The sequence below is a fragment of the Ahaetulla prasina genome, chromosome 1 (genome assembly GCF_028640845.1).
Source record: "Ahaetulla prasina isolate Xishuangbanna chromosome 1, ASM2864084v1, whole genome shotgun sequence".
NCBI lineage: Eukaryota > Metazoa > Chordata > Lepidosauria > Squamata > Colubridae > Ahaetulla > Ahaetulla prasina.
Window position 1 is genome coordinate 90,346,890 of NC_080539.1, and position 27,225 is coordinate 90,374,114.

Here is a 27,225-nt window from a genome sequence, read left to right on the forward strand (position 1 = left end):
AGCTCATCTCAGTCGCGTGGCACAGCTGATTCCATCCCCCTTGCTGTTCTACTTACCGTTGCTGACTTGGAAGGTAAGCAGCTGAGCTTCTAAATGCTCCATTTTCAGCCCTGTGCAAAAGCACCTTAGTCTCACCCAAACGGTTGTTAAACAGGCAGCATTCCACCACTGCATACCACCCCCTAGCATTTTATGGCATGCTCTGGACAGTTCATAATGTAAGTATTATTTGCATATTGCCCCAACATTTTACCAAACTTACAAGGATGGAAGGCTGAGTCAATCTTGAGCTGGTTAGGATCGAACTCCTGATTGGGGACAGCGTATGCCTGCAATACTGCACTTTAACTACTGTACTAGCAGTGGTAAACAACTTCTACATATCATTCAAAAGTGAGAAACAAAAAGCCAAAAAGGAAACAAAAAGATAAAACACTTCAACACCCAGATGAGCAGAAATTAACATCAAGATTAAGATTAGACCAACAATTGAAAATCAAACACTACCCCAATCAAGGAACTGCCAAACAAGCTAACAGTAAACAACAGCCTGATCAAGAAACCACTAAGACCACTCCCACCAGACCTGACAGGGCAAGCCAGTAGAATATAAATTGAGAGCAAATCCAACTCCCTTCTAGCACTGATGATGTTACCTATTTTGGTTATGCAACATCTGCAAGAAAGCAGCCAAGCTCAGAGAGCACCAAGAACCTCATAATTTTAGTTTCAGTGTTGCTATCTAGTCTGTTGTGACCAGATTGCACCAATCTACCTGCAACAAGATCCAGGGTGGATTTCTTTGGCTTCTTGTTCGGTGAGTTCCAGTTTAGGGAGACTAAGAAGTATGAAGGAAATGGAATCTGGATGAATGGGCACTTCCATGATTCTGGAATAATGGAGACAATTTATCCTGGAACAAGGAATTTCTTATCACTTTTGTCCAATTTCAGTCTCTCGTGACAATTAAGAGTTGGTCTGTGATGTGTGTTTCATCTAGTAGTTTAAGCCAGAATTCCATTTCCACGTAATGAGAGCCACATTACTCATCATTCCCACTGTATTCTCTGCAGATGAACTCTCATGAACCAGAAGCCATAAACAAACAGCAAAACTACTATAGCATGTGACTGCAGGTTCGGAGGGCTTAAAGAAAAACAACTAAAAATGCTTCAATGTTCATCTTTTGATTGAGAGCACATAATGAAAGTAAGGTTACCTACACTTTTCCCATCAGATGCACAGCCAGCCAGGGAGAAATGGGAGAAAAGAATTACTAAAAATTGTATTATTTTCAAGGGGGCTATTTGTTTCTTTAGAGAAATAATAATAATAAAAGTATACAATAATTATAATAAATAATAATAATACCAGTGCGACTGTAAAAAACTCTGCTATTCGGAACATTGTACATTTTTAGGCGATCCTTGGTTGATACCTAGGATGCTGGCAGCAACCCATATCAACCATTAGCATCAGTCAATGGTATTTGTGACACATTTTTAAATGTCCAGTTGATTGAGTTTCATATTTAATGAATAAAAGAGATAATAATAATAATGATAATGGATTCATTCATCCTAAGATCATTTGTCAGTGTCACCTATGTCAGTGAAAAACAATAAGGAGAACTTTTTCTCCAGACTAGAGCTCGATGAAATATAAAGTCCAAGAGTTGTCCATTGACCTGGCCTGCTGAATAACTGGCACTAGCTAACTGTGTCTCCAACTAAGAACAAGGACCTCCAGGGTGCATGGAATGGCTTCTAAGAAACCATTTTTTGTTAATTACTAAACTTCTCTCCTACTCCATAGTTCCTATTCTTTGGGTTGTCAGACAGAAATCACAACACACAAGAATAAGGGCATTGCCCCTTAGCTCATAGAAGGTTCAAGTACACTGCTGAGACTATTCTTCCAGAAGATATATATTTCCAGCTACTGTAGTATATGGCAAAGTTAACACATAGTACTAAGTGTTTCTTTTGGCTTATCTTGATAAGTGAATTCAGCCAACTGTGGTTTATTTAATATGAACAAGCGAAGTAAACTATACTCTGTTATGACAGCCCATTCTGTGTCTGTTGTTACAACCAGTTTAAATTGTTATATATTCTAGAACAGGGGTCTCTAACCTTGGCAACTTTAAGACTTGTGGACTTCATCTCCCAGCTTTGCTGGCTGAGGAACTCTGGGAGTTGAAGTCCACAAGTCTTAAAGTTGCCAAGGTTGGAGACCCCTGTTCTAGAAGCATACAAGCTGTAATTTGAAAAACCTTTTTTGCTGTGGGTGAGTATTAAGACACCCATTTAGGCTTTTTCCAGGCAACTACAACTGTGAGTGTGGTTCTCAATTGTGTGAGGATCCTACAGAAGGATTCTCAATGTTGAGAGAATTTCATTCTATTTCTTTTGCATTTCCACCATTCCAAATCTAAATATCCCTTTGCTCCCCTCCCAAGCCTCCCAGGACAATAGCAGTAATATGTAGTTTGAAAAGCGAAAATAATCTGGTAGGGAAGGCCTCAGTTGAATACTCCTTGGAGAAGGGAACATTATGAATGTCCTCTTGAGCTCCTGAAAGAAAGGCATGTAATCTAAGAAAAATATGCTCTCAAACCGAAGTGTTGGATATTTCACTTTTTGCTATCCGCCATCTTTGGAAAATACTCATTGGTAGAAACAACCTTCATTAATCTATTTCTTGAGTTTGCAAATGTTATTAAAAAGTAGAGGAATATTTATTATTTGCAGTTTTTGTTATAGGAATATGTTTCTGTGCATCTCTGTCTGCCTGTTTGTCTCTGTCTGTCTGTCTGTCTGTCTGTCTGTCTGTCTGTCTGTCTGTCTATCCATCCATCCATCCATCCATCCATCTATCTGAGAAATAAATTAAGCACTCATATTAGCCTGTCTTATATTATCATGGGACTTACAAGTGGATGTGCATGTAATCATTTTGGCTGTTGGTACTTCAAAGCGCTGAATACATCAGACACTTACACTTTAAGAGACTAGAGTGATTTTTCCAATGCTTACATTTTTCCAGTGCAAACATATACCCGCACTACAACTTCTATCATTAGGTTGTTGTAATGGAATTGTGGATGGCCTTGGGAGATGAAGGGAAGAGATGCTGCCTAAGAAGCAATTAGAGAGAAAGAGAGGCAGTTCTACAATAACAGATCATCCACCATTGCTGGGCTGGTCATTGTCTGGTGTCAATCCTGATGTTAAATCCTTGCTTCTCTGGGTGTTGATTGCCAGAGAAGAAGTGTTCCTCTAGTTTCCTTTTTAGCTTTTTTATTGCCTCTTTTGAATGATATTAAACAAATGTTTGAATGATGCTAAACAAATAATTCCTTCAACACTGTCAAACTAGTTACTAAGTCTGCATTACTATTAATCTTCTCATTGTTCCTATCACCCATCCCTTCTCACTTATGACTGTAACCTTGTTGCTGGTATCCTTACAATTTATATTGACTGTTTCCTAATATGATTTGATTGTTTATTTGTTCCCTATGACTATCATTAAGTATTGTACCGTATGATTCTTAACGAATGTATCTTTTCTTTTATATACACCAAGAGCACTAAGAAATTCTTATGCACCAAGACAAATTCCTTGTGTGTCCAATCACACTTGGCCAATAAAGAATTCTATTCATTCTATGTGTAAATATTGTTTATTTCTATGTGCCTCTTGGTTTGTCTGTATGCCAAACTTCCAGGAATTCCCTAAAGTTTGTGGATTTACCTTGGTCTAGGATGCTCACGGTTTCCCATTTGAAACTATGGTTAAATCTGCCCATGTGTTGATGAAATTAAGGAATTTTCATTGTGTCTTCTGACTGCCACTTGGTGTTCATGGAGGCACTCTGCTAATCTTCCTGTCTGTCTTTAACAGACAGACTGGATTAACATCAGAAATAATATCAGACAAACAATTAAGAAGTAAACAAATCTCTAATCAAGGAACTATCAACTCAGACAAACAATCAAGCTGTAAACAATAATCTAATCAAGGACATACCAAGAACAAAACAACACACACAGCCAACTTGGGCAGGGCAGGGCAGGGCAGGGCAAGCTACATAAACAGAGAGCAAATCCCTCTCCTTTCTAGCACTGAAGATGTTACCTAATCAGATAACAAAATGACTGCTAGCAAACAGCCAAGCTCAGAGAGCACCAAGAACTGCAATTTCATTCTGATGAACATATATTCTCCTTTATTAATGTTCTCTCTACACAAGAACAACCCTATGATACATTTCCCATTACTCTGCTTTTGTATGCAAGCTCTCTTGACTATCTCTTGACTTCCTACTCGGGATACCTTTTTGTGTTTACTGTATCTGGTATGATGGCATCCACAGCTTTTTAAAAGCAGCAAAATTCAATTTGCAGAAATCTGTTTTAATTTTCTATACCCGAGATGTAATCCAACCCTGTTGGACCTCAAGTGGAAAGCAAATTGTAACTAATCAGAAATATCTAAAACAGTGGCAGACTTATTTCCTTTATTATAAAAAAACCCGACACCTGTTAAATCGCAGATGTATTGGAGCGCTGACTTCTAAGTTTCAAGTGGTAAGGATATAGCCCTAGGCTTTTCTCTCTCTCCCCCACCAAATGTTGCACATGACAATCCTGTAGCTCCTGTTTATTGAAGGTTATGTGAGAAGAGGTAAACCTGAATTAAATTAACACTAAATAATGCAGATTTATTCACAATCCCTATTTATCTCCATATAAGCAGTTGGAAAGTAGCTGAGGAGGTCTTCATCCTGCAGGGGATTGATTGAGGTTGAGAATGAATGAAAAAAAAATGAATGAAATTAATCAGATACATTAGCATGTATCTGCCTATGCTTAGAGACATTATGCTTATTTATTTGCGTTGCCTTCAAAGTGTTTTCTGACCAAGTTCTTTATCTTGAACAATTTATTATCGAGATGGTATTAACCCAGAGTCCTTTCCTAAAGAATGAAAACATGTCACTGTTCCTCAATAACTGCATTCACTAATGAGGCTGTCAACCGATGTGAACTTGAAGAGAGGTGATGATTTGATAGATTCATTCTTGCACATAAAATTTGACTGCCTGCCATTCCACATTCTAGAACCAGGTTTTGGAGTATAAAGTGGATTTATACCCTTGAACATGGAAACAAAAACAAACAAACAAAAGCGTGGTCCATCCAAGAACTTTTGTGTCTTTTGCACAAAGCCACCACAGTTGGAGAAGGAACAGGGAGAAAGAAAATTGCATCATCTTCATTTTGCAGTAGCCTTGTAGGCCTCTTTCCTTGCCAAACCGTCTGCCTTTCCAGCAAAATAATTAAGGGAGGGAAATATTCAAGGACTCCATTTCCTGTTTCATGGAAAGATAGACCACCTGATTTTTTTTGCAGCTGCTCGCAGCAAACCTCCCTTATCACATGAGCTGACATGGAAAAACTCTTGACGGAGCATTAGATGCATTTTAGGGAAATGAAATGTTGACATCTCCGTCTCTGGAAGAAAAAAAAGGGAAATGAATCTTGCAAGCTTTCAAATTTTTTGTGTGTTTCTTTCTCTTTGCTGGAGGAAATTTAAAGTATATATCAAACATGGGTTTTTGAGGGAGGCGGTAATGTTGGAATCACATATTTTAACAGTTTAAAGTGAATCCTGTCATATGGGGAGAATTTCTTTTCCTTTGCTTTATTCCAAGGTCAAGGTTCGTCCTGTTCCCATTTTATGCTGTCAGTACCCCCAATTAGAGAGATTAAATGCTTCATCAATATATTGGGTTATGTAGTTGAATTAATCTATTTCCACTGAATAGTATCATAAAGGGGCGGGTTAAACCCATTTAGCTCCCTCTGCTGTGGTGTATCCCTAACCACACATTAACTATTAGTGGATCATACAATAGGTTGCAGGCAGGGAGATCCAGTTCCTGTCAGTCACTAGGTAGTTCATTACCTGAGATCAACCTTCTTGTAAATTCTCTCTGTTGTACTGTATTTTGTCTCCTGGCCAGCTAGATTACTCCCACAGGAACAAGAAAATTGCAATGGTCTCCTTTGTTATCAGTATAAATATACTAATTCTGAATATAGAGGATCCACATGGTAGCTTTTGTGTGCCAAATGTGTGGTTTTGTTTAAAAAAAAAAAGCTGTGTATGCACTTTAAATTACACATTTGGCACTGAAGAGATGGCTGGAGGGGTATCATGTTTCATTCTATTAAATTTTTTCACATGATAAAATTGCCATCTATTTCAAAATAGGTCTCGCTATCTGATTTCCCCCCCACCTTCAAAGAAGCTTTTGCCTAACAAAAGAAGCCATTTAGGTGCATGTATTTAAAGCAGAGATGTACAACTTGAATTTCCAGGAGGTATGCAGCTCTGAAGTGAGTCGTCTTAGGCTGTATCAATGACAAGATTAAGACTCTGTTTCTCATGCGCGATGATCCTGACATAGATCGGACCACTCTACAATTCTATAAAGACAGCAGTACGGCACAATATCAAGTTTATATTTTATATTTAGTTTGGCACTTAGTCACTGCAATCAGCATAAAAATTGAGAGAGTGGACTAAAACTAAAATACATTAAGATTAATGTGATGGTTTTGATGAAAAAGCCCTTGTCTCTTGGTTTCTTTCTGTAAGGTAATCCTTGACTTATGACTACAATTAAGCCCCAAATTTCCATTGCAAAGCAAAACAGTTGTTAAGTGAGTTTTGCCCCATTTTATGACCTTTCTTACCACAGTTGTTAAGTGAATCAGTGCAGTTGTTAAGTTAGTTACAGGGCTGTTACGTGAATCTGCCTTCCCCATTTGACTTTGCATGTCATACATTCGCAAAAGGTGATCTTGTGACACTGCAAACTTCATAAATATAAGCCAGTTGCCAAGTGGCCGAATTGTGATCATGTGACCATGGGAGGTGCTGCAACGGTCAAAAAGTCATAAGACACTTTTTTTCAGTGCCATCATAACTTTGAGCAGTCACTAAATGAACTTCTGTAAGTCAGGGACTCCCTGTACTCACTAATCTTAGAGCACAAGAAGGTACTATCCAGATCAGGGGTCTCCAACCTTAGCAACTTTAAGACTTGTGGACTCCAACTCCCAGAATTCCTCAGCCAGAATTCTGGGAGTTGGAGTCCACAAGTCTTAAAGTTGCTAAGGTTGGAGACCCAAATCCAGATCATTGTTTTTCAACCTTAGCAAATGTTGAGTGGATCTCGGCTTCTAGAATTCTCTAGCCAGCTGGGAGTTGAATTCCACCCATCTTAAAATTGGCAAAGACTTGAGAATGGCCCCAGAGATCATCGAAGATATTCAATTGACAAATGATGAATTCTCTTTCGTTCAAAAGAAATTTCCAGTTTTGTTCTGACCCACCCACTTTTTGAAGTTTGGCCTCTTAAGAGCTTGTCAAGTTTGACCCTTTAACCAGAAAAGTTCATTTAAATACATCATCTAAATCATTTAGTTTAATTAATTTCATTTTTTGAGCCACGGATAATTCGAAAATGAGTTGAAAGAGTGCTTTAGACCTCAAAAGAGCAGAGACTGTCTCTGCTGCTCATTAAAGCAGGTCAAACTTTATAAGACTTCCTTGTGTAGCTAAAAGGAGCCACTGCGAATGTTAATAGGACCCTTAAAACAGCAGCACCTTTTTTTTTTTTGAGCTTGAGCAAAAAACTTGAAAATTGACAAGCTGCTTTGATGAACAGCAAAGATTCTGTGCATGGAATCCAGAGCACTCCTGAATCATTTTCAAAGTGTGGAAAAAGGGTGTGAATGACTCTTCATTTAAATGAATAACCTTATTCACTAGTTAAGCATTTTAATAATGTTTAATTGTACCATGGTTCAGAAACAAATCTCAGGACAGAACTCATAAATATTTGAAAATTATATGACAAGATTAAATCTGAATACACGTAATAAAAATAGAATACATTTGACAATAACTTTTCACATAACTGAGAATTTGATAAGATAAAATCCCAAGTACTGTAAATAAAGGTAAAGGTAAAGGTTCCCCTCGCACATACGTGCTAGTCGTTCCTGACTCTAGGGGCCGGTGCTCATCTCCGTTTCAAAGCCGAAGAGCCAGCGCTGTCCGAAGACGTCTCCGTGGTCATGTGGCCAGCATGACTCAACACCAAAGGCACACAGAACACTGTTACCTTCTCACCAAAGATGGTCCCTATTTTTCTGCTTGCATTTTTTACGTGCTTTTGAACTGCTAGGTTGGCAGAAGCTGGGGCAAGTAACAGGAGCTCACCCTGTTACGCAGCACTAGGGATTTGAAGCGCTGAACTGACAACCTTTCGATTGACAAGCTCAAGCTATAAAAATGTTTTCTCTTGGAATCAAAAAGAATAGTGTTAGCGCCAGATATAACTCCAAAGATATGGGGCTACCTCAAATAAGGTTGTCGTGTCCCACTCCTCTGCTGACGGCCGGATCAGGGAAATCCGAATCAGGTGTGCCTCTGCAGCTCTGCCAAAGTCCTAGCAAAGTCCTCAAGGCAGGCAGGAGACCAGAAAGTGACTTCAGCAAGATATGTTTAGACTTTGCCTGACTCAGAGAATGCCAGAAAGCAGATCCTTTATATAGGCCATGGGGTGTGGCTCCATGACTCAGCACTTATCCAGGCCTGCCCCTCCCTTCCTTCTGTTGCCTCCGCCTATCAAGTCTTCTGACACGAGGGTCACTCCAGTCGGCAGCTGTTGGTAATAAACCTTCCTCAGGCTCACATGCTGTGGAGGAGGGGGAGGGGTCTAGTTGCTCCGTTTGCCTGGGCATGGAGCCAGAGCTGGGGGCTGGAGGTATTTCTTCTTCTTCAGCCTGTCTGGGCATGGAGCCAGGGCTGGGGGCTGGAGGTATTTCTTCTTCTTCAGCCTGTCTGGGCATGGAGCCAGGGCTGGGGGCTGGAGGTATTTCTTCTTCTTCAGCCTGTCTGGGCATGGAGCCAGGGCTGGGGGCTGGAGGTATTTCTTCTTCTTCAGCCTGTCTGGGCATGGAGCCAGAGCTGGGGGCTGGAGGTATTTCTTCTTCTTCAGCCTGTCTGGGCATGGAGCCAGGGCTGGGGGCTGGAAGTATTTCTTCTTCTTCAGCCTGTCTGGGCATGGAGCCAGGGCTGGGGGCTGGAGGTATTTCTTCTTCTTCAGCCTGTCTGGGCATGGAGCCAGGGCTGGGGGCTGGAGGTATTTCTTCTTCCGTGTTCGGAAGCAGATAAGAAGGTGAGATTGGACGAGACACAACAAAGGTTTTCTATAAGGAGAATATTTGTAGTTCAAGATTAAAATGAGAGGTCATTGGTGCTCTTTGCGCTTCTTGCAGACATTTCATTACCCAAACTAGGAAGCACTATCCGTGTTAGTTTGAGGGCTCTCTTTTGTTCACTGCTTTGTCAAGATTCAGGTACATATTCTGAACTTTGACCTGCTGAAGGAACATGATCGTCCCTTGGCAGTGCATAGTCTTCTGCAGGTAGCCATAAGGAGAACATTTGGCTACAACAGGGTGCAAACCTTGCCCTTATGTGTCTCAATATTAGATGCAAGTATGTCCTCATGATGTTATATGTCCTCCTTTCAGATCCCACCCACCCACCACCACCTTGGAAAACCCACAAATCCAGAAAAAGACTCATTTGTGACACGTTTTGGGAGGCTGAAAGCTGCAATTCGGTGTCCTCAAAAGGAATCGCTTAGAAGGTGCAGGGATTTCCAAACCAACAATGATTTTGTGATGTTCACTGTTAATATCACATACCATTTTCTCTGCCTCCTGTATATCACTTCTTTTTGACCTCTCTAATATTATGAACATATGTTAACTTGTTTCTCAGGATAATGCTCCATTTTACTTCAGTACATATTTACTAGCAGAATATGTGAAGATTCTCTCTCTTTGTTTGCATAAGATATAAGGAACCATATAGTAGAATTGGAGAAGCAGAATAGTCACACCTCTTTAATACTCTTTGTTTGTACGCACACACACACAACTACTACTACAACTACTACTACTACTACACACTAGTAATATTTGAGGCAGGAAGGAAGCCCTATCATTTCATTTGCAAGTGTTAGATTTGCCAACCTCCTCCTTGCTGGGGGAAAAAAATCCTAATCCACTTCTCCTCGGTGACTGCTTTACAAAATCAAATCTTACCAAGGTTCAGTAGCTAGACTTTCAAGTAAGTCAAACCAAGATGCGCTGAACGGAAATCAACCTTGCCATGATAACTGTGCAAGACCTGACTTTCTGGTTTAGCTGCAGAATTATGCCCCATCAGCTATTCTGGAAGCTTTGCCAATTTCACAGATAACACCAAAGTTTAATGTAGAGTTCAGCGAGCATTACCTCTGAGTAGACATACGTATACATAGAATATCTGAGTACATGAAAAAGTAGGTTGACATTTACAGTACTATCTTGGGGTGCAGTGGGGTTAACCAAAATGCAAACCATCTTGTTCTTGGTTTCTTGTCCCTTTCTTCCAGAGTCCCACATGTCTTCCCTGTAGGCTTTACGAGTTAACACTTGTTGGCCAAACTGATGTAAAAGAAAGGAGGATGAGAAGATGACTATGAGAAGATGAACAGGGGTCATCTTAGGTTCTTTGATCACCTCTGAAGTGAATCTTTTCTGATGAAGAACAAGATAAAATATATTCACCTATATAGATTATTGCAAACGATGGGTGGAAAACTAGATGTATCTGGCTGTAGATCACCTACAAGTCCTAAAGTCTTTTACTAGTGACCAGTGAAAGACTGGCTACAGTGAAGGTAATGGGAGTCCCATATCAGTGTTTTTAATCAAGTGTAACTGAAGAAATCAAGAATATTTTAAATGGCTGTAGGGCTGTTGTATTGTAATATGGCAACTACAACCATCTTAAATGTACCCTACTGATCTTCTCACCTTTATGTCAATGTGTATCAAATTCTCATAAGGTGATCTAATGAAGTTCTACCACTTAAAACTGTGAAAATAAGTATGTCTATGCACAAAATAGAACTCATGTTTCATTTTGAGTGTAGAAGAAAATAATCTTACTCTAAAAGTTCCATCTTTTTTTATTATTTTCTGCCAGAACAAAACTTGAAATGGTTTGGGTATTCCACCTGTAAGAAACTGTTGCTCTCTTATTGTAACATGTGATGAATGCTACCTACTACAGATATTGCAGAAAATTTTGCCCAGGGTTTGATTTTTAAAGCATTTTTTTTTAAAGTATTAGAACCCCACAAGAGGCTATGGTAATGCAGCTTAGCAATCTAATTTTTTTTAAATGTTTCAATTAGCACTTGTTATTACAAAAAAACCCTTAAGAAGAGATATATTAAACAAAATCTTCTAGACTGTTCAGCCAAGTGATAAAACAAACAGTGGGACCAAACTATTTAACATTCGTTTCGTTTATTATATCCATCCCACAAGGCTTCCTTAATTTTTATTTCTGTTTAATCACCTTAGGTCACCCTACTGTAGATATTTTTTACTTCTTCTCCAGCTTTTTTTTTTTTTGCAGCCTGTCAAGTACAAGTCCAACCATGTTACTACATGATATGACAACCTGTGCCAGTAACTTGTTAGGCTGCAAACACGCAGCAGTAACCAGCTCTTTTCTGCTTAGCCATGTGCTTAATTGCTTCTTTCCTCAATGCTCCACTCCCACAACAACCCATTCAGTCTAAATTAAGAAGACGTGCCTGAGCCATCTACTGCCCTGGCTAGACTAGAAAAGGTGGGGAAACAAATCAGACCAATCCCAAGTCACAAAACAGTGAACTGATGTGCTCTGCATAGACACACAAGCAATAAAATGGAAGAGTCACACTTATTTTACCTCATGCTTGGAACAGTCCAAACAGGTGCTTTGAAATGAAATGTTTGGATTTAAACCTTTTGCACATAGCTACGAACGATGGCTGGAATTTTACTTCACTGGTGGGTGGAGAATTGTCAGTGGAAGCAATGAAAGCTGATGGCAGTTAAAGCCCTTCTCGTGTCAGCTGTAAAAGAAAAAGAAAGCCATTATTCCATATATTATAACATAAATGTCAAACAACGCTTGCACATCTTTTCATTGAGAAAGCAAACGTGATTATGAGGCTTCACTGACCACCCAGAGACATATTCATTCAATCTATTCCCTTAATATCACGTTAAAAGTTTTCACTTGGGGTCCATGGAAGGTCTGTGACTGCAGAGGTTTTGTCTGCTTGGAAGCTCTGTATCAGAAGTTCTCGATTTGTGTGTTTTATTGTTGCCCCTCAGAAGAGCATAGCTTCCTATGAAAGGAGAAGAAGTGTTTTACCGCTAAATGTAAGGGTTCTCCTTCTGTGCCGCCCATCAGTATTGGGTACAAAGCTGACTTTCTGGAGGGGCTTTCCCCATACTGCAGTCTATGAGCAGAATTGACATCATCATCTTATTCTTAACAAACCTTCATAAGAACAAGAAAAAGCAACATCTTCTCAGAACAGGGGAAATTCCAGCAGAAATGGAAAGTGTAATTTTTCACTTCATGCTATTTTATATTCAGGGGACTTCTACTGATCCCGCTAGAGTTCCAGGGAATTGCGGTCTGCTTTGGGCACAACTTTGTAATAAAAACCCCTAGGAGTTTTCTATCTGGCCACGGATATCATCCACGTATTGAAGGTAGCTGCAATCTAAAGTTACAAACTCCATACTAACAATTGTTAACATTCATACTCTTACTTTCTCTCATTTCTACCTCTTGACTCAAAGATGTATAACATTATAACTACAGTAAGGGATAAAAATGTAAATAGGCTAATGTAAGAAGAAATTTAGTTTAGGTTTTTTGGTTATACAATTATAATTACTGTTATTATATTATTGTTATTATTATTAGTTTGTTTTTTTTTGTTGTTTACATTTATACCCCGCCCTTCTCCGAAGACTCAGGGCGGCTTACAGTGTATAAGGCAATAGTCTCATTCTATTTGTATATTTTTACAAAGTCAACTTAGTTTGTGTGCTAAAAGCTACTATCAATTTTTCTTTGGTTTTGCCCTATTTGTAAATGTTATCCTGACAAGGCACTATTTTTCAAAAATGGTTATGAATAAAAATTATTTTTAAAAAAATAATAAAGTTGCAAATTCATCTATTTTGGGGGGAGAAAACCCACTAAACAGAAGTATTCAGTGAGGGACCTGTGACCAGAAATCAACACAGAGAAAATACAGCATGCTCTACTACAGTGATCAGCACTTTTGAAGGCAAACTTCATCTCTTTCATCCCTGATGTTGAGATGTTGTCCCATGCCTTACTCAAGTTTTATGGAAGGCCCACCAAAAGGTAGCAGTGGAGAGGCATTTTACCTAAGCTCCTATCAAATCTAAAGTCTTTCCTGGTAACCCCAGGTCGCAGTGAATTCATGGCAGAGTTAAGGGTTTATTCTGCCTTACACTAATAATATAGTGCTATTTGCGGAAAGAAGGAACGCATTGGCTTAGTGGGTAAGAGATGCTGAGCTTGTCAATCGAAACGTCAGCAGTTCAGCAGTTCGAATCCCTTGTGCCGCATAACGGGGTGAGCTCCCGGGACTTGTCCCAGCTTCTGCCAACCTAGCAGTTCGAAAGCACGTAAAAAATGCAAGTAGAGAAATAAGAGACCACCTTTGGTGGCAAGGTAACAGTGTTCCCTGCGCCTTTGCCATTGAGTCATGCCGGCCACATGACCACGGAGATGTCTTCGGACAGTGCTGGCTCTTCGGCTTTGAAATGGAGATGACTCCTGACTCTTGACGACTACGACTCCCGATGACTCCCCTAGAGTCGGGAACAACTAGCACATATGCTTTACCTTTATTTGTGGAAAGAGCTACAAATGAGAAGTAGAACATACAGCATTGGTAAAATATTCCATGCAGAACATGCCAGGTTTTGAAATCCTAACCTAAACTCTTCCATTTGAAAAAAATCAAATAGCAGGACAAATGGCAGTGTCTTTTGCCTGCGATCCTAGAGAAAGCTACTCTCGCCACCAGGCCAATCAATTCTTAACCAGATTGATATTTTGACAGGAATGCACATCATACTAAAGCATAATGGCATTTGCGTCCTGGTGGCTGAATATGTTGCAGGAATTCAGTGGTTGTGTTGTGTAAACTCTAGTTTACAGCTTAGTCATTAAGCCTCAGTGTGGTGTGTTTGAACTCAAGCCCGCTTGTGACTGCTTCAATAAATCAAGATTAAGCAAACAGTGACTTAATGCATTGCACAAGACAGCCATAGTCTGAATTAGCACAAAGTTGCATCTTGTGTTCCTTATTTCCTTATCTATCTTGTGTTCCTTATTTATGTCATTGCACAAACAAGATAGGAGTGACCAAATACAAGGAAAAAAGTGAAATAATATGAATTAATTTATCTCAAACCTCTAGTTGATTATTTTGGATACCTTCTACGCCCAAAACAAGAGGATCTGTTTATTGGATTGATCTTTAAACAGCAATCCTTCATCATAGGCAAATATTGATCCCAGGTTTTATGAAACAAGACAAGCTTGACTGTTTGGAACCCATACCACATTTCTGACATCAATACAATTGAACATGTCCAGAAATATTTTACAAGAAGAGTTCTCCACTCCTCTGAATACAACAAAATACCTTATGCCACCAGACTTGAAATCCTGGGTTTAGAAAATTTAGAACTACGCTGCCTTCGACATGACCTGAGTTTAACTCATAGAATCATCTATTACAAAGTCCTTCCTGTCAAAGACTACTTCAGCTTCAATTGCAACAATACACGAGCACACAATAGATTTAAGCTTAATGGTAACCACTCCAATCTTGATTGAAGAAAATATGACTTCAGTAATAGAATTGTTAATGCTTGGAATACACTACCTGACTCTGTGGTCTCTTCACAAAATCCCCAAAGCTTTAACCAAAAACTCTCTACTATTGACCTCACCCCATTCCTAAGAGATCTGTAAGGGGCGTGCATAAGAGCACAAGAGTGCCTACCGTTCCTCTCCTATTGTTTCCTTTCGTTATATCCAATTAATATAGTTATTACATACTTATGCTTATATATATGCTTATATATTGTATAGTTATTTTCATACTTATGCTTATATATACTGTGTAACAAAAATAAAAAAATAAAAAAATAAAAAAAGTATATCTTTCTTTCCTGGCCTTGGGTTTCCCTTAAACAGTGATAGGCTTACTGTGATCGGCTATCAAGCGACAGCCCATAGAAGGAGAATATAGCTCCTATGTAGAGCGCCTACTTTACATGCAGAAGCCCCAGTTCCAGTTTCTCCAGTTGGCCTGAGAGAAATCCCTGTTTGTATCCCTGAAGGATTGCTGCCAGTTCATCCTGACAATCCTGGATAGATGGACCTACAGGCTAATTCTGTGCAAAATTGCTTCTGGCATAAATATCCCAAAGCCCAAAATCAGCAATTAGCAATAGAAAAGAGATAATACTTGTTAACTCACCGCTTTTGTGAATCTGTGTTAAAACATTAGATACCTTTAAAAAAAAATCAACATCAGTAATGGAAAGCCAAGAACGAAGAGGGAAAAAAAGAGTATAAATAAATCCAATTTTACTATCTGCATTTCTTTTATCCTTGCTCCCTCATGACACTCCTACTGCCTGTGATGACACCGTAGGATCCCATAAGTCAAAGAACAGTTTGTTTTGTCATTGCTTTAAATCCCACCAAAGGTTTGTTATAGCTGTTGGGCCAGTTCTCAGCAACCCTGGAGCTAGCACTACATCTAAGGCAGCTTTGCTCTGTGACTCTAACTTAATAGACTTGGATGATATTTCTGAGATTATCCTCCCTGATGCTGACGTAGTGAATCCCCAGAAACAAAAGCCTCAGGGGAGAAGAGCTCCAACCAAAGGTGTGTTCTTCACTCATCTAGAGATAAATGACAGCATGGCGATTAAGTTCTAGTGGTGCATTTCTTAACCACACAATGCAATCTGTTGATAGCAGAATGAGAGTGCTGGTATTTCATTCACAGTATCTATATTTTATGAACGTTAACAAGCAAGAAGCCCAGGACAAGCAAGCAGTTATGAGCTCAAAAGGCTTTGTCAGATATTTTCTCTGAGGGCTCATTAAAGTGGTCTTTTAATGGAGTACTTCATATCTGAATCTTTAACTGTCGCTATAAATAGGGTTTATAAGTACTTGACAGTGTGTGGTAAAGTAGCATTAGTAATGCTTGCTCTCCTTCTCCTCATACTGTACTGTATTTGCAAACACAAAAAAATGGGCAGAGAGGCAAAAGGGTCATGAAAATAGTTCCAGACATCCATTTAACTTATATGAACAAATTAATATGGATCTCTAGCTTGGTTTTCTTGAAGGTGGCCATGCTTCTCTTATCTTCTTCTCTCTTTAAAAAGCAAGAATCTGTGAGTTTCTCTGGGGACTAGAGGTGGTCTAGTTTAGTTTATCTTTAAATAAATATTTATTTTAATTTTAAAGTAATATTCACATTATCTTTTCAAAAACAGGGTGGTCACCATTGTTTCTTTGCATGCCAGGACTCTAAATGTAAACTGATAGCTAGGGATGCATACTCTTCATTCACCAGCTTGCAGCTGAAGCTAATGCAGACTTTATGCCAACAATTTCTGGTCTATTTCCCCCCCGCCCCACCCCTCTTTCTGTTTACACTGGCATTTCTTTTTTCCTTTTCAATTTTTGGCAAGGAGGGGATTTCCTCTAATTTCTCTGATTGCCCATTTTGTAGTGATATGTTTATGGATCCTCTTTAGGATATTTTTCATGCATTGTTATTGTTGTTTTCCTAATGGATCAGTACAGCTTTCTCTCTCTTTTTCAAATCTACTTATATTTATACAATTATGGGATATCTTTTCTTTAAGATGGGGGGGTGTCAAACTCAATTTCATTAAGATTGTGTTTGACTTTGGGAGGGGCATGGCTAGCTCGATGTCACTTGTGTTGGGGGTGCCTGTGGCGGCCCAGTGTCTCTGCCAGCCAAAACAAGCGCCTGAGCTCTGTTTTCAGCTGTAAAAGCTTCCTGCAACCCTCTGCCAGTGAAAATGGAGCTTGGGAGACCCGCTTGTGGCCCTCCCGAGCTCCATGTTTGTTGGCAGAGGCAACGCAGGCTGGTCCTTCGCTGTTTCTAGAGTGGCCCCGCGGGCCAGATCTAGAATAGAATAGAATAGAATTTTTATTGGCCAAGTGTGATTGGACACACAAGGAATTTGTCTTGGTGCATATGCTCTCAGTGTACATAAAAAAAAAAGATACGTTCATCAAGGTACAACATTTACAACACAATTGATGGTCAATATATCAATATAAATCATAAGGATTGCCAGCAACAAGTTATAGTCATACAGTCATAAATGGAAAGAGATTGGTGATGGGAACTATGAGAAGATTAATAGTAGTGCAGATTCAGTAAATAGTTTGACAGTGTTGATGGAATTATTTGTTTAGCAGAGTGATGGCCTTCGGGGAAAAACTGTTCTTGTGTCTAGTTGTTCTGGTGTGCAGTGCTCTATAGCGTCGTTTTGAGGGTAGGAGTTGAAACAGTTTATGTCCAGGATGCGAGGGATCTGCAAATATTTTCACGGCCCTCTTCTTGATTCGTGCAGTATACAAGTCCTCAATGGAAGGCAGGTTGGTAGCAATTATTTTTTCTGCAGTTCTAATTATCCTCTGAAGTCTGTGTTTTTCTTGTTGGGTTGCAGAACCGAACCAGACAGTTATAGAGGTGCAAATGACAGACTAAGCACCCTGCGAGTCAGATCTGGCCCCCGGGACTTGAGTTTGACACCCCTGCTTTAAGATATCATAATGTTAGCTTCATTTTATCCCAGCTTTGCTTGCTTAATATTAATCATTTTCCAGTTATAGAAACCGAGGCATATAGAGACAGTGGTATTGAAATACCTGGGTTTTCATTCCTACAGGTCCTTTATGAAAATTGCATATGAAAGTAATTTCAGGTTTCTGAATGTTTGGAAGCCCCATATTACTGTTAACTATGAATTAGAGAAAAAGCTTCAACAACAGTTGCATGTCTATTAATAGAACTGAGTTCTGTTACCAGCTGAACTGAAGAATTATGGACTTTTTTCAGCTGTCTGATGTTTGATGCCTGGTTGACAATAACTTCTTTTTCAGTCTCTTCAGCAGCATCAAACAACCAAAGGAGATTGCAATGAACTCAGGATTGGAGCAAACTCAAAAGTTCAGCCTACTGTACTTCTTAGAAATAGGCTTTTATAATCATTTATTTATTCAATATTTATCCCACCTTTATTTATTAATAAGTAACTCAAGGTGGTGAACATACATGACACTCCTTCCTCTTTCTATTTTCCCCACAATAACAATCCTGTGAGGTAGATTTGGCTGAGAGAAAATGACTGGTCCCAAATCATTCAGCAGCTTTCATGCCTAAGGTGGGACTAGAACTCACAGCCTCCTGGTTTCTAGTGTGGTGCCTTAACCACTAAGCCTAACTGGCTCTCGATATGGTAAAAGTCACTGGAGAAGATAATATTTTTTCATAAATCAACACACGCTATTATATATTCCAAACGCAGCGAATCTGCCCCAGAAAAATAGCAATACTGTATTTATTTGTTTGTTTGTTTATTGTTGATTAGTGAGGCATCTGAAGCTTCGATATATCTCTGGCCTCTCTTCAGGCTGTCTTTATATTCTTGCTACAGTTTTATTCTGATTATATTAGGGAACTGAAATGTGTTTTTCAGTTGAATGATAAATAATCAGGAACAGCCCTAACAGAGTTTTCAAATTCTACTTGACATATTAAAAACACCAACAAAGAATAGCTGAACAAAACATTCAAATCAAATCATTTATTTACAGTCCCGTACCATTAAAAGCAAAACATTTATTCAGGAAAACATAATCTCAGAATGATGGAACGAAAGAAAAATGCATCCTAACTAACTGTTCTGGTTTATTTTAAGTGAAAAATAACAGGGTTTTTAAAAAAAATTAAATTACACAGGATTACAGGGTCGTAAAAAAGGGAGTTGTTGGTGCATTAGCCCAATTATAAATGGCAAAAGTTGCTTGTTTTTCATTGCAGTAAAGGTTTTTACAGGTATGGTTTTCATTCCATAACAGAGAAAGAACAATAAAATGCCTCCTTTGGTAGGATCATATTTGATCAATACTATCAAAACAAAAAGACATTCAAAAGCTGTGGAGGAAAAACTTTAACCTCTACTGTTATGGATGTCCACAAGAAAGGTTAAAAAATGTAAAATGGTGGCCACAACTGTATGATTAAAACTCTGACCTTTTTTCTCTTCTTGGACGGACAACCTGACTCCGGCTATTGAGTAATAATATTAACAACAATAGCAGTTTCTTGTAGAAAACAGAATTTGCTTTTTGCTGCCTGTTTGCTAAATACTTTAAGATTCATGTTAATGTATTTAGATGATGTTGCATTCATTTTCCTGAAGGGAAGGCACATGCTAATGTCCAATATGGCCCCGGATGGGCAGTTCAAAAATGTGAAAAGTAAATAAATAATTTAAAATAAATAAAAAACATTTCATTGCATGAATTACATAAATTCAATTTAACAGCCATTTAATTTAACAATTTAATTCAATTTAACAGCCATTTTTGTGAGACATAAAAAAAAATTCTCAAGGAAAGGGATTGAAGAACAGAAGAAATGGGAAAAGAGAATGTTAGCAGGGAGATGGATGGTTCAAAAACATGACAAATTAATTAATTCTGAATTAATATTATGATTGGGATGGCTGGGTACAGATGAAAGAGTGAAATGCCCTCTCTACACTTCCTACAATGACTTTCAATGCTGTTGATAACAGTATCCTTCTGGCCTGGCACTAGGGATTAGCAGTGGATGGGTTCCAAGTTCCCCTGTATTCAATGTTTCCAACTTTCAGGATAAAGAAGAGTCTTCTTTGTCAAAGCTTCTGGAATAGCATCCCCCCCCACAGAGACAGATAAGGAGGATGCCGTCTCTCATAGGGTTCCAGAAAGCCTTTAAAACCTCTTGGTCCCAAGCTAGGGGTTGATGTATTGTTGTTTGCCTAAGGCCAGGGGTGAAATCCCGCAGGTTCTGACAGGTTCTGGAAGAACCGGTAGCAGAAATTTTGAGCAGTTCAGAGAACCGGCAAATACCACCTCTGGCTGTCCCCAGAGTGGGGTGGGAATGGAGATTTTGCAATATCCTTCTCCTGCCATGCCCACCAAGCCACACCATGCCCACCAAGCCATGAACCGATAGTAAAATAATTTGGATTTCACCACTGCCTAAGCCCCCTCTTTTTTTAACCTTTGTGATCATCAAAATTACTGAAGTCTGGGCTGTTCGTTTGGTTTGATCCCCCACACCCCGTTTTTCTGTTAGTTTGCTTTTTCTAGTTGTGTATGGTGCCTATAATCCATTGGAGTTAAATGGCTAATAAATTCAAACAGATAAATACAGTTCTGAGGTGGATCCTTGTCCAATCTGATGGTCAGTAGAGTGTGAAATTTGCCATATTCAATTGACAAATGGAATCTCTTTGGGTTTGTGATTTGATATAAGTATTTGCTCGCTCATAATTTCTGTACCACTTGGCCTATGACTCACTTTACAGAGACCAAAGAAAAATCTTAATACGATAATACTAATCTTAATATTACAAGCCAGTTTCATAAACTGGAGTCGTCTAAAATCTAGAATAAAAACAAGGCAGAAAAAATGTAGCATGACTGCATGAAAACATTTCCTTCCCTCACTTAGAAATCATTAAGGAAGAGGCCAGGCTAATCTTTCCTGGAAAAGAGTCAGTCAATGTTGAACCGGCTGTTCCCTTATCTTGCATGCCACCAGCTACGTTTCTTAGAATAAGGTCACCAAAATGATTATAAGTGAAGCAGGGTCGTGTCAAACAAAGCAGACTTTCGGATGCCCATTTAGAGTTTTATCAGCGATAAGGAAAAATAAAAAAATAAATAACTGCCTTGGATTGAATCGGATGCCAATGAAGCCTGAGTGTAATCCAAGCCACAAAATGAGCCACAGTGATGTGTTCAGATGATACGATCAACTGGATCACGAACCAGGTGATGGTATTATCCTTAAACTCAGGCAGCTGTGGGGTTTTAACATTCCACTGGTTAATTTTGAGTTTAAGTCCTCCCTGGTCAGTTTTATTGTGAGTCACCATACAGTAGTAACTCAATGAAAAAAAAAACCATAACAACTACCTAGCTAAATGGCTTTATAAGAAAAAAGTGGTGGGATTAGTAAGTGGCTGGAAAAACTGAGGTCTCTATTATACAACTTCCTCTCAGACTCCTGGCAACCTCTGAACCCACCTCTCTACACTAATGGGTCGCAAGCAGTGGTGGGCTTCAAATTTTTTTACTACCAGTTCTGTGGACGTGGCTTAGTGGGCATGGCACGGCTTGATGGGTGTGGCTTGATGGGTATGGCAGGAAAAGGATACTGAAAAATCCCCATTTCCTCCCAGTCAGCTGGGACTTGGGAGGCAGAGAATAGATGAGGGTGGAGCCAGTCAGAATTTTTACTATCAGTTCTCCAAACTGCTCAAAATTTCTGCTACGGGTTCTCTGGAACTGGCCAGAACCCACCTCTGGTTGCCAGAGACATCAAACCTTCAAGCCACCGAACTTAGAGACACCTTCCTGCCGACATATTTTCAAATTGTCCTAGTCCCCATCCCTAGAAGGAGGCATCATAAGAAAAAAGTTAATTTGAACCATCAAAGAAATCATGGGGCCATACCTCTTCATTGTCCAATTTAGCATATTATTTTGAATTTGAATATCTATCATCCATTCTCACTCCCTTAAAAACAAACAAACAATATCTACAATGCTATTGAAAGTTACGCTTTCTTATGTGTTGTTTTGTGCTTTTCCAAAGCAGTAAAGGCAGTCCTTGACTTACAGCAGTTCATTTAGTGACTGTTCAAAATTACAATGGCACTGAAAAAAGTGACTTGTGACCGTTTTTTCACAGTTATAACCTCTGAAGCATCCCCATGATCAGGTGATCAAAATTCAGATGCTTGGCAACTGGCTCCTACTTATGACCATTGCTGTGTCCCAAAGTCATGGGATTACCTTTGGCAACTTTTTGAGAAGCAAAGTCAATGGGGAAGTCAGATTCACTCAACAACTGTGGCAAGGAAGGCCGTAAAATGGGGCAAAACTCACTTAACAAATGTCTCACTTAACAACAAAAAAATTGGGCTCAATTGTGGTCGTAAGTCAAGCTCTACCTTAGTTGAATAGCACTACAAGATTTGAGAACCAGCTGGTCGTGATGTGTAAATAAATCTCTATGCCATTCTATTTTCACCAGCCTTTTGAAACTAGACTATTTGTACTCTGCCACAGATATTTGGCAAAAATCTTTTGGACTCATTTGCTTGTCATATTCAGATGGGTGAGGTTGAAAGCTGGCAGGAAACCTCACACTAACATTTACAAGAGCTCCGGTGGCTTAAATTCAACCTTGGCTCTGAAAGGCCCAGATTGTGTGTCTTGGAAGAAGTCAGTTAACCTCCCAATACTTTGGCCTTCTAACTGAGGAGCAGCAACAAGAAAAGCTCGGCTGTCAGCAAACAACTGCTTAGAATGACCTCATAGGAAATGCATTATAACAAGTCACTCTGGGGATCCACAGAGTTCAGTATTATCCGATGATGCATTGTCCAGAGGTGACTTGACTGGATAGCAGGTTGAGATCTATCCCACCTATTATCTGGAGATGCAGGAGTTGAATTTGGCATCATTTATTTTTTTAAAATATGGGTTCAGCCAGTGACATTTGAAACAATCATCAAATACAAAAAAAAATTAGATTTTCTTCCCCTAGAGAATGAGACCATTAGATTTAATAACTCTTATGGTTTTAATAACTCTTATGGTGGGATTATTTGATCTGGATGAAATGGCATGGCATCCCAGTAGGTTGATCAATAGAAGAATAGAATAAGAATAGAATTTTTTATTGGCCAAGTGTGATTGGACACACAAGGAATTTGTCTTGGTGCATATGCTCTCAGTGTACGTAAAAGAAAAGACACGTCCATCAAGGTACAACATCTACAACACAATTGATGGTCAGTATATCAATATAAATCATAAGGATTGCCAGCAACAAAGTTAGATAATACTGCTCGTGGAGCAGAGTAAATGGTCATCTAAGAATTTTGTTACAAACCCAGTACTCACCTTTGACTAGTGCTGTGAACTTTTACCCATTTCAGGGTTAAAGAAGGAACCTTTAGACTACACATTCAGTAGGCTCATTTAACATTTTGAGAGCAAGTCATGGAAGCCCAAAGAAAACAAATGTCATGGAGTGGAGATTGCCTATTCATAAAATGGCTGCTAGCTGCACACGACACCAACCGATTAGAAAACAGTCTTTATTTTTTTGGAGCAAAAGTTTTTTAAAAATTGCTCTATCATATTTATGACAGCCTTTCTTGTATCTGAACCTCGTTATTATCGCATCACCTTTTCCACTCTCTTCTCCAGGCTAAAAAATCCCCACACCTTTAACCTTTCCTGAGAGGATAGATGGCTGTGCTCCCAGGAAAAGAAATGTTCTTTAAGGGTGCCAATAAAATGGCGCTTTCAGCATTTGTGACAGGTCTGAAATGACTGCCTGTCATGACACCACCAACTGTCTCCAGAATCAGAAATAGGATTTTCCCTATTCCCACAGCCATATCCACTAATTACTAGTCCTTTTGGCAAATCCTGTCCTTATCCTCAGATGCAATATGGAAGCAGGTTAAATTGCATTTTAACAACTTTAAATTGTGTTGTTGCTACACAAATGTAAGACCCAGAAAATATAGAGGTAGTTCTCGAATTATGACCACAATTGGGACCAGAATTTGTGTTGCTAAGCAGAGTGGTTGTTAAATGACTTGTGCCTGATTTTATGACCTGTGATTTAGTGAATCCACCTTCCTTTATTGACCTTGCTTGATGGAAGCCAGCTGGGAAGGTTGCAAATGGCAATCACATCACCCCAGTAGGCTGTAACCATCGGAAATACTTGACGGTTGCCAAGCATTGGATGAGTTAACTACAGGGACACTGCAATGGTCGTAAGTGTGAGGATCAGTCGTAAGTCACTTTTTTCAGTACTGTTATAACCATTTGTTTAGCAACCGTTCAAAGTTATAAGTCAAGAACTCGTGAAGTCAAGGACTCAATGTATTCAGATACTGAATTGCGGCTGATGTTGACATTCTTGAAACTCAAAGTTGTCAATATTTTAGATAATTTTATTTTAAAACGCCCACAGGGCTTTATTTCAAGAATGCCTTTTCAGTGTTTTTCATTTTGTTTTACTGGCACATTCCTCTGAATGTGGGACAGGCCTACAGGTTCGCTAACGAGTCAACAAAAGCAGCTTCACACTGTAAACCTGAATACAGCCTACACTCTCTTTGCCCAGAAAGGCATATTTTTGTTTTTCACTAATTTTCTTTCCCACTCTGCCATTCCTCGCCTTGCATTTTTACATGCTTGGACATCCCAGGCATATGGGGGAGTGGACAAAAAGGCCTTTGAGAAGGACAACTTTTTGAATGATCCTATTGTGCCCTGCTTTGAATCAAAGCATGCCTGGCTCTGATCATATGTGGCGATCGCCTCTCAGCTGTTCGGTCAGCTTGAACTAAGCTACCCGTCTTTTCATCCAAAGCAGTGGATGGACAGAGGCAGCAAATGTTTTCATTAAATCACATGATTCTTGTAATAATGCACCACAAATAAGAAGGCGATGTAAGAGATTTTTTTACAGCAACAGATGTGAATTCTTTGGATTCCTGAGCATAACACTGGCGTTTTCTTCTTTTGTTCCTGACAGGAATGGTTCTGCATTATTAGGAAAACAAAACAAAACAGTTTGGAGCGTAAACTTCTTAGAGGGAATGACCGAGAAATAAAATGAGCAGGGTGCTGCTCCTAAACACAAAGACGACTGAGTTTTTCTTCCTGAGAGTACAGAAGAAGAGGTAATACTCACATGGAGTCAGTTACTTAAGTTTAATTTCCCACCTCCCCTCATTGCTTAGTTTTCTTTCTATAGCAGAATTCACTTAGTTGCTTTCCAGAAATGGATTTGTCTCAGTGCAATGTTTACTTTGTCAAGCTCTGCAGCAATCTGTTGACAGAGCTGTGCAGGAAGAGAAAACAAGAAACATGCTGTGCTCCATTGGGGTACATAAAGCTGCTGAAATGGATTCTCAGACCCATAACTGGTGGGAGAGAGGGAGAGAGACATTTGGGAGCTCATGAGGCAAATACAGATTCTGTATCAGCAGAAAAAAAAGAGACAACTTGATGAAATAGGAAGGCCTCAGTTTCCGGAAACAGCCCAATCTTGCCCTCACCCCTCCAGAATTGGCTCAGTTTGTTTAGATCTTTGGAAACAGAGCTCCAGATTCTAAAGCTACCATGGAGAAAAAAAATAGAAGCAAATTTATAAGTTTTGTTTTTCAGAATGGAATTATACTTAACAGCAGTGGTGAAATCCAAATTTTTTACTACCGGTTCTGTGGGTGTGGCTTGGTGGGTATGGTGTGGCTTGGTGGGTGTGGCTTGGTGGGCATTGCAGGGGAAGGATACTGCAAAATCCCCATTCCCACCCCACTACAGAAGGATACTGCAAAATCTCCATTCCCATACTGGGACCAGCCAGAGGTGGTATTTGCCAGTTCTCCGAACTACTCAAAATTTCCGCTACCGGTTCTCCAGAACCTGTCAGAACCTGCTGGATTTCACCCCTGCTTAACAGGCGAGCTAAATAGTCTTGAAGGGATGGTGCAAACGAAGTTTCACAGATGCTGATTTCTCAAACTGTGCTTCTTTTGAAGTAGTCATGATTTTGTTATCCCTGGTGATACTGGCATCAAGAATAAGAACATATACAAGGTGATGTCAGGAGGAATTTTTTTTAAAAGGCAAGTTGGGGTATAGAAACAATTTAGCACCTCCCCTTTTGTATGTAGCACATGTGCACACCACATCAAAAGCAGTTCCATCTCTTGATGTTGTAGACCTCCAATCCATGGATGCCCTTGAACATACATTGTTTTGTTTAAAAACTAAGCCAAATGATCTTTTATATGCAACATGCTATGTTTTTGCTTTCTTATTTTTATTTATAATTTGTGTATGTGTGTGTAAAAATGATAAAAATCAAATTTTACCATGTTATGTATATTAAATCAATAGAAATAATAATAAAAAATAGAAAAGCCAATTTTAGCCCAAAGAGAAGGAGTGTTTATAATAAATGTATTTTATTAAATACAATAGAGACCATTGTTAGCGTTTGAAATAAAAGTAAGAAGTAAGCCTGACATGATTTTCCCATCATAAGTTGCTAAACTGTCTTAACTGGCAGATGCAATTTGTAGTCACTATAAATTTACCTAGGACATCTCATTGTCCTCATGAGACACTTACATCCAGACTGGGAAAACACAATATGGAAAGAACTTGGTGAAACAGATGAAGTTACAGTGGCGATGGGTGCACCATTGGAAGACCTGAAAGAGCAGGTTAGGGATAGATTGTCATGGAGAAAATCTATGTGGGTGCTAGGAGTCGAAAATGACTTGGTGGCACATAATCAGTCAATCAATCAGTACAACCACTGAGGAAATGAGACTGGACCATATTACAAAGAACTGAATTGTATAATTAAGGATCAATGAATTTACCTCAGTTCTCACATTATTCTACCTTTCAAGTTAGAATCACTGGAACAACCAATGATGGTATCATACTTCAGATTTGGGGACAAGTCTGCCAGTCATTCAATCCAATATTCCCCTTTCCCCATCAGGGTGTTTTTTTACTATCTAAGTGTTGTAATTTTCCCCACCCTTGTTAGGCATGGCTGTTGTAGCGTCATCCTTTGGAGTCTGAGTGAACAAGAACTGGAAAGCTAAGGTCAAATGTATCTGGTATTTTCCAAGGAATTGAAGCAAGTCATACTTCTAATTGATTTGGATTGGAAGGTTGTATGGTCTAAGTGATCATGATTAGTCATTCATGATTTATGGCTTAGCATCCTATGTGAATCCAATCAACTCTGACTTATTCACAAACAATGCTTTAATAAAA

At 39.2% G+C, this 27,225-nt stretch overlaps 1 long non-coding RNA gene across 2 annotated transcripts; it reads left to right on the plus strand.

The window, feature by feature from the left end:
* LOC131190756 (uncharacterized) lies at window positions 1–27,225 on the plus strand. 2 transcript variants are annotated; one of them, XR_009153308.1, is made up of 3 exons: window positions 1–73; window positions 24,959–25,106; window positions 26,993–27,225. It is a non-coding gene; the product is annotated as an uncharacterized LOC131190756 (long non-coding RNA). The 2 variants fall into 2 exon arrangements; XR_009153307.1 differs by lacking the exon at window positions 1–73 and adding an exon at window positions 17,246–17,706.